We start from the raw sequence: 6,728 nt of genomic DNA on the forward strand, positions 1-6,728 counted from the left end.
TACTCAGCTCTACTATGAAACTAATTTATAGCTTTCATATGAAAGCTATAGCCCAATTATAGCCCAAGAATATGGGGAAAGGGGAAAGGAAGAGGAGGGGAGGGAGTAGGACACATAGAGGAAACGTGATTGGTGGGACAACACCTATAGTGCATCTTACAAGGGTTCATGTGAAACTTTCTAAATGTAGAATATAAATGTCTTAACGCAATAACTAAGAAAATGCCATGAAGGCTATGTTAACCATTTTAATGAAAATATTTCAAATTGTATATAAAACCAGCACACTGTACACCATGACTGCATTAATGTACACAGCTATGATTTAATTTTAAAAAAAAGAAAAGAAAATCCAGATATATACACTTTTACATGTAAAGAATAAATAAATAAAAAATAAATTAAAAAGTTATTTTTGGAGGATGATTCATGGGCTGTTAAGAAGAATGTGCATTCAATTTTTTTAGGATAAAATTTTCTATATGTCTTTTAAGTACATTTATTCTAGGGTTAAGTTTAATTCCATTAGTGATTTGTTTAGTTTCTGCTTGTAGAATATATACAGAACAGCAAAAGGGATGTTAAAATCTCCAACTATTATTGTGCAGGAAGATATCATATTGTTTAGGTCAGTTAGGGTTTGTTTTATAAATCAAGGAACATTCAGGTAGGGTCCATAAATGTTAATTATTGAAATTTCTTCATGTTGGGTGTTTCCCTTGACAAATACGTACTGTTCAACCTTGTCTTTCTTTATTTTTGTTGGTTTAAATTCAATTGTATCTGCAAATAAGATTGCAACTCCTGCTTTTTTCTCATTCCCATTTGCTTAGAAATATAATTTCCATCTTTTTACCCTGAGTCTTGTTTTATCCTTTGAGGTAAGGGATTTCTCTTGGAGGCAACAGCAGCAGATACCTGGCCTGAGTTTTTGCATCCAGTCAGCCAACCTGTGCCTCTTTAGAGGAAAATGTGAGCCATCCACATTAATTGAGAGAATTGATAGCATGGTAGCATTTGGGGTTATTTTTTCCCCAGAGGTCTAGGGCATATTTTCTTCTGTTAAATTAATTTAATGCATTACCCCAAAATATTTAGAAATATGTCATTTGTGTAGAAGAATACATCATAGAACTAGTAACTGAAACAACAGTTAAGTCACTTGCTTAGGGGGAGGTTGAGGAAATGCTGGAAAAGTCATTCACATAGTTTCCAAAGGCAAGAGTGGAACAGTCTCCTATGCAGGATCAGGTAGGATGTGGGAAGATCTCAGAACTAGAACTCTCTTTGTTGTTTTTCATGAGGAAGTAGGTGCTGGAAACCTTATCTTCCACCATTTTTCTTCCCTTAATTTTCAACCCCATTAAACCCAAACCATTTCTCTTTTCAAATTAAAAGCTGAATGAATTCCAGAAATGTGACCACAAATCTGGTATTGCAAAGTACACAATTCTTTTTCTTACCTCTTAGTTCTAAAAAGGCTGCTTTGCTTTTTTTCATTTTCTTTAACATAGGAGTAAAATGGCATTTGCTTCTAAATAGTATTCCTGGCATGCTGTTTTGTAATAATAATGTTCATATACTTTTCAAATAGTCAAAATGAAATTATTTACCTTGTTACCTAAACATCAGGCTGCAAATCATCTCTCAACTTTCTGTTTACTATCTTTTAAATGATGTCTATGGTTTCTATGCCACTCTTTTCTTTATAGTATTGTTTACAACCAACAAAAGCTTAAGGGGAATGAAACAAAATAAATTGAGTATTAATATAGGCTGAACTTTTAAAATAATATGCTCCTTTTAACAGCAACAGGAAAATTAATTTGATAGTAGTGTCAAACCTCCATATGCCTTCTGATTTATTCTCACTCATAAGAAGCAGTTTCTAAATGCAAAAGATATTCAGCCTAATGCAAGGGTATATTAGATTCTATCTCTGGCACTCCTTGCTGAACTGCTCATATCAGCTTTTATATGGATACGAATGAAGATTAAAGGGAATAGAAGAAGTACTACGTGGGGAAAGTCAATAAAACCTCAAAAAGTTTAAGTACTTTTAGATGAAAACCACTTAATTTGCACAAGTCTTAACCATGATAAGTTTTGTATCTCATTAGTTTTATTTCCCCCCAGGGTATGGTCATTTATGAATATGACAGCACCTTCCTCAGCTGTGCGGCATCACAAGTGGTAATCTCATTTTCTCAAGCTCTGCCATACAAAACACAAAAGCACATCCTCGGGAGACAGAATTCTTTCACTGGCTGCAGTTACTAGAAAATTCTCACTCTCACATTAATCCACATAAAGCAGCATAATGGGGGATGGTTTCTTTTGTCCTCCTGAACATAAGATTGTTCTTTTAACCCTGTAGTGACAATAGATGATCCTTTATCTTGTATACCTTTCAAAACTCATAGCTAAAAACAAAACCAAAAATTTTTTGCATTTTCTAGGTCTGCTCAAATATTTAAAGTAAAAGAGAAAATGCATACATAATAATGCTTTTTAACTCGTACACTAGATAGCATATTTGCCTAGCCAGAATGTTTATTAGCAGTCGTATACCAATGATGGGGGTAGGGTCAGGGACATGAGAAAACAAACAGTTCTTGCAATTCTCCTTTACCTGCATTCACCAGTTAGGATTACATCTTTCACAATGTGGGAATCTGGATGACTAAGGGCTAAGACCACAGTTCTGTAAATTACAATGTGTGTGTGTGTGTATGTGTGTATTCATCAGCTCTATATACACATGTTCATCAGCTAGGATGCAAAAATCACTGTGATCTGGGGAGTTTATTGATCCAACAATATTATTCAATGAAATATATATTATATTAATTTTTGACAGCGATATACATTATTTTATAGTAAAAATATTCCCAATGTGTTAGTTATCAATTACTGTGCAACAAATTATCTCATGAAATATATATATATATGTATATATATGTATATATATATTACTGTTCAACAATGTTAAAACAATAAACATTCACAATTTCACTGTTTTTGTTTAGGAATTTGGGAGAACTTAGCCGGTCGGTTCTGGCTTGAAGTCGCTCATGAGATTGTAGTCAAGATGTCATCAGGGATACAGGCATCAGAGGGCTAGTCTGGGCTAGAGGACCCTTCCAAGATGGCTCCCTCATGTCAAGTGTCACGTAGGTGCTAGCTGTTGGCAGGAGGCCTCAGTTTCTCACCACACAGGTGAGGGCTGCATGACTGTCCTCACAATATGACAACTGATTCCCCCCAAAGTGATCCAAGAGAGCAAAAGGGAAGCTGCAATGTGTTCTATGATGTAACCTTGGAGCTCACATGAGAGGATTTATCAATATTCTGTTGGTTATGCAAGTTAGGACTATCTAATATGGTAGGGAACAACACACAAAGATAAGGAGGTAGGAATTTGGGGAACGATCTTGGAGGTTGGCCAACACACACATTTACAAAGGAAAAAAATGGATTTTTAAATGTTTATTTTCCAGCAACACGTAAAATTTCTGCTTAACTGGTTTAAATGTTTATCATTAGACCTCTCATGCCATTATTTTCTCAGTCTGAAGATTTTTTTAATTTTCATTCCCTTCTCAAATGTTTTCTTTGTTCCAGATAAGATACCACATCATATGTTTTCTACATCCTTGTATAGATGAGAGTGTCTTTCTGTTATTTCAAACATGTTAGGCATCCGTTTCAAACTTCTAGTTTACTGACTGGTATTTTATAAAGCAGTGCTTTGTAAACTATCTGTGGTGCATCAGTTTCTAAATCTGCTAAAGACCACTACTTTTGTAAAATGCAATAAAATAAGTTACTGAAAAATAATAAATCAGAACTCTGAAATTTAGCTTCATTTTAAAATTATTGCATTTAAGAGACATAAAACTTCTGTCAAATAGATAATAGATTTGTAAATAGCTACTCTTCATTTGTGCATTTACCTTCTAACCTCATACAACAAACAGTTCATAGTCTGTCCACAGTCCATGGAACGCATTTTAAATACCTCTGCTATAGAGGTTAGAAAGCTAAAGACTACATTTCCCAGACTTCCTTGCAGGTAGAGTTTTGCATAGAATCCTTCTGCCAAGTAAAAATGCCATTGTGATATGCAGAAGTGAAAATGAAAAACAAGTCAGTAAGCCCATGGTGGAAATAGCATCTTCTAGAAAGTATGTCCCAAGGAAATAAACCATACACACAAAGATAATATTGGATGACATCTCTTGTATGTGGAATCTAAAAAAGTTGAACTTACAGAGAACAATCAAGTGGTTACCAGGGGCTAGCAGGTGGAGAAATTGGAGATGTTGGTCAAAGGATACAAACTTTCAGTTATAAGATGAATAAGTTCCAGAGATCTCAGCATCTATTACTGTAGTTAGTAATAATGTATGATAAATGTTAGCTATAGACTATAGTTAATGATGTATCATAGGCTGGAAATTTGCTCATAGAGTATATCTTCAATGTGCACGTCACACACACAGTACACATAGATCGTATCTACATGAGGCAACAGATACATGATTGTAGTTAGCTTGACTGTGGAAATCATTACACACAGTATACTTATATCAAAATACCACTTTGTACACCTTAAATTTATACAATTTTTGCATGTCAACCATACCTCACTAAAGCTGGGAGGGGAAAATACAGATATTGTTATTTTTTCATTATTTTATTTTATTTTGCTTTATTGCTTTAAAAAAATTGAAGACTTGGGCGGCACCTGTGCCTGAGTGGGCAGGGCATTGGCCCCATATACAGAGGGTGGAGGGTTCAACCTGGCCCCGGCCAAACTGCAACAAAAAAATAGCTGGGCACTCTGGCCAGTGTCCGTAGTCCTAGCTACTCCAGAGGCTAAAGCAAGAGAATCGCCTAAGCCCAGGAGTTGGAGGTTGCTGTGAATTGTGCACCACAGCACTCTGCTGAGGGTGATAAAGTGAGATGAGACTATGTTTCAAAAAAAAAAATTAAAGATTTGTGGTAATTCTGCCACAAGTCCATTTTTATCATTTTCCCCAAAGTATGTGCTCACTTTGTATTTCTGCCACATTTTGGTAATTCTCAAAATATTCAAACTTTTTCTTATTATACGTCTTATGGCGATCTGACCTGTGCTCAATAATTTTTGAAATTCTGTTGTAATTTTTAGTAGTGCCATGAACCATGCTCCTGTCAGATGGGAAATTTAGAGACATGTTGTGTGTGTTCTGACTGCCCCACCCACTGGGCAATATTTCAGTATTGAAATATTTTGAAGTTTTGTCATTAAATTTATGGTCTGGTTACTCTCAGGTGTATTTTCAATTGTCTGCTCTATTTCCAACATATAGGTCTTTCCTTCCTGTTTCTTTGCATGTCTTGTAATATTTTGTTGGAAACTAGACATTCCAGTTAATTTATTGTAGCTACTCTAAGTACTACCTCCCCATCCTAGAGCTTCTTATTGTTATTTAATGACTATTTGTATAGTAACTAGATGGATTATTTTGTTGGGGGTTCTCTATTCCCTCACATATCATGGAATAACTGGTTTTAGCAGAGTTCTCTTTGTCTCTTCCCCTGAGTCAATTGAGCAGTAAGAGCTATTAATTGCTAGATGATTACTGCATTGTTGTCAATGACATTCTATGACACAAATTTCTCTACAGACCCAATACTATCAAATTTGAGTTTGTTTAAAAAGATAGTTATTTAAGTCAGTCTTTTAGATTTGTTCTTATCTCAGGAAGAATTTTCTCAGGTATCTTTCCACCCCTTTACCTAGAAAATGACCTCATCCATAGTTGACTCTATATCTCCAATAAATCTACTAGTATTCTCCCCAATTACTTTTGACCACAAACTTCAATGTTTTTTTGGAGTTCCCTTAGGCTTAAACTTCTCCACACTCTGTTGCAAATGAAGCCAGTTCTTTTGTAAAAAGATTAGGAGGTTATGTTTTAAGACCTACTTTAACCCTCAGACAGAATCCCTAAGATTCTGGTATGCTTCCATCTGAGTGGCACTGCTGCCTTAGAAGCTAAACTATAAGTAGAAGGAGGAGGCAATAGTCTCAGTTAATCTTAATTTGTCTGGCCTGGCAAGGAATCATGGTCTTATAAACTGAGACAAGAACCCCAATTTTCCCAAAGATGCTGTTCCCTAACTGAGTCTCTCTTCCACCAGAGGGGACTGGAAGAAGGAGGGAGCCCACTCTCTTGACTGAACTCTCCAAGAACTTAGCTTTAGCAATAGGTAGTTGTCGGCAGGGTAAGAAATCCTGAATTCCTCCCATCCCAGTAAGACAGGCCTCCAGGATTGAAAATGGATAGAGAGAGCCTTGGGTTCTAGGATGCACAAGTCTGAAGAAAAAAAAAATTTTTTTCTTGCTAAGCCAGGAGGGGAGGAGGAGGGAATGATCTGGGTTCAAATACCACATATTCCCACTATTCTTACTGAATTTTGATAAACTTTCTTGAATAGCTATTTCTTCATTTGTTGTATGTGTGCCTCAGGACAGTTTCTAGAAACATTAAATATGTGTGTGTGTAATTTTCACCAATTTCAACTGCTTTGGGGGAGCAGTTCTAATTTCTCATATTGTCATCCTAAAGACAATCTTCCTCTTATCTAACTGATACATTTGTATGTAAATTTAACTTTGACCTTAAGAAAGACAGTGATCTCTGATCCTCCCTGCTGGGGGCTGGAGGACCCAGGAC

The sequence above is a fragment of the Otolemur garnettii genome, unplaced genomic scaffold, assembly GCF_000181295.1.
Source record: "Otolemur garnettii isolate 467f Iridium unplaced genomic scaffold, OtoGar3 scaffold00025, whole genome shotgun sequence".
Lineage (NCBI taxonomy): Eukaryota > Metazoa > Chordata > Mammalia > Primates > Galagidae > Otolemur > Otolemur garnettii.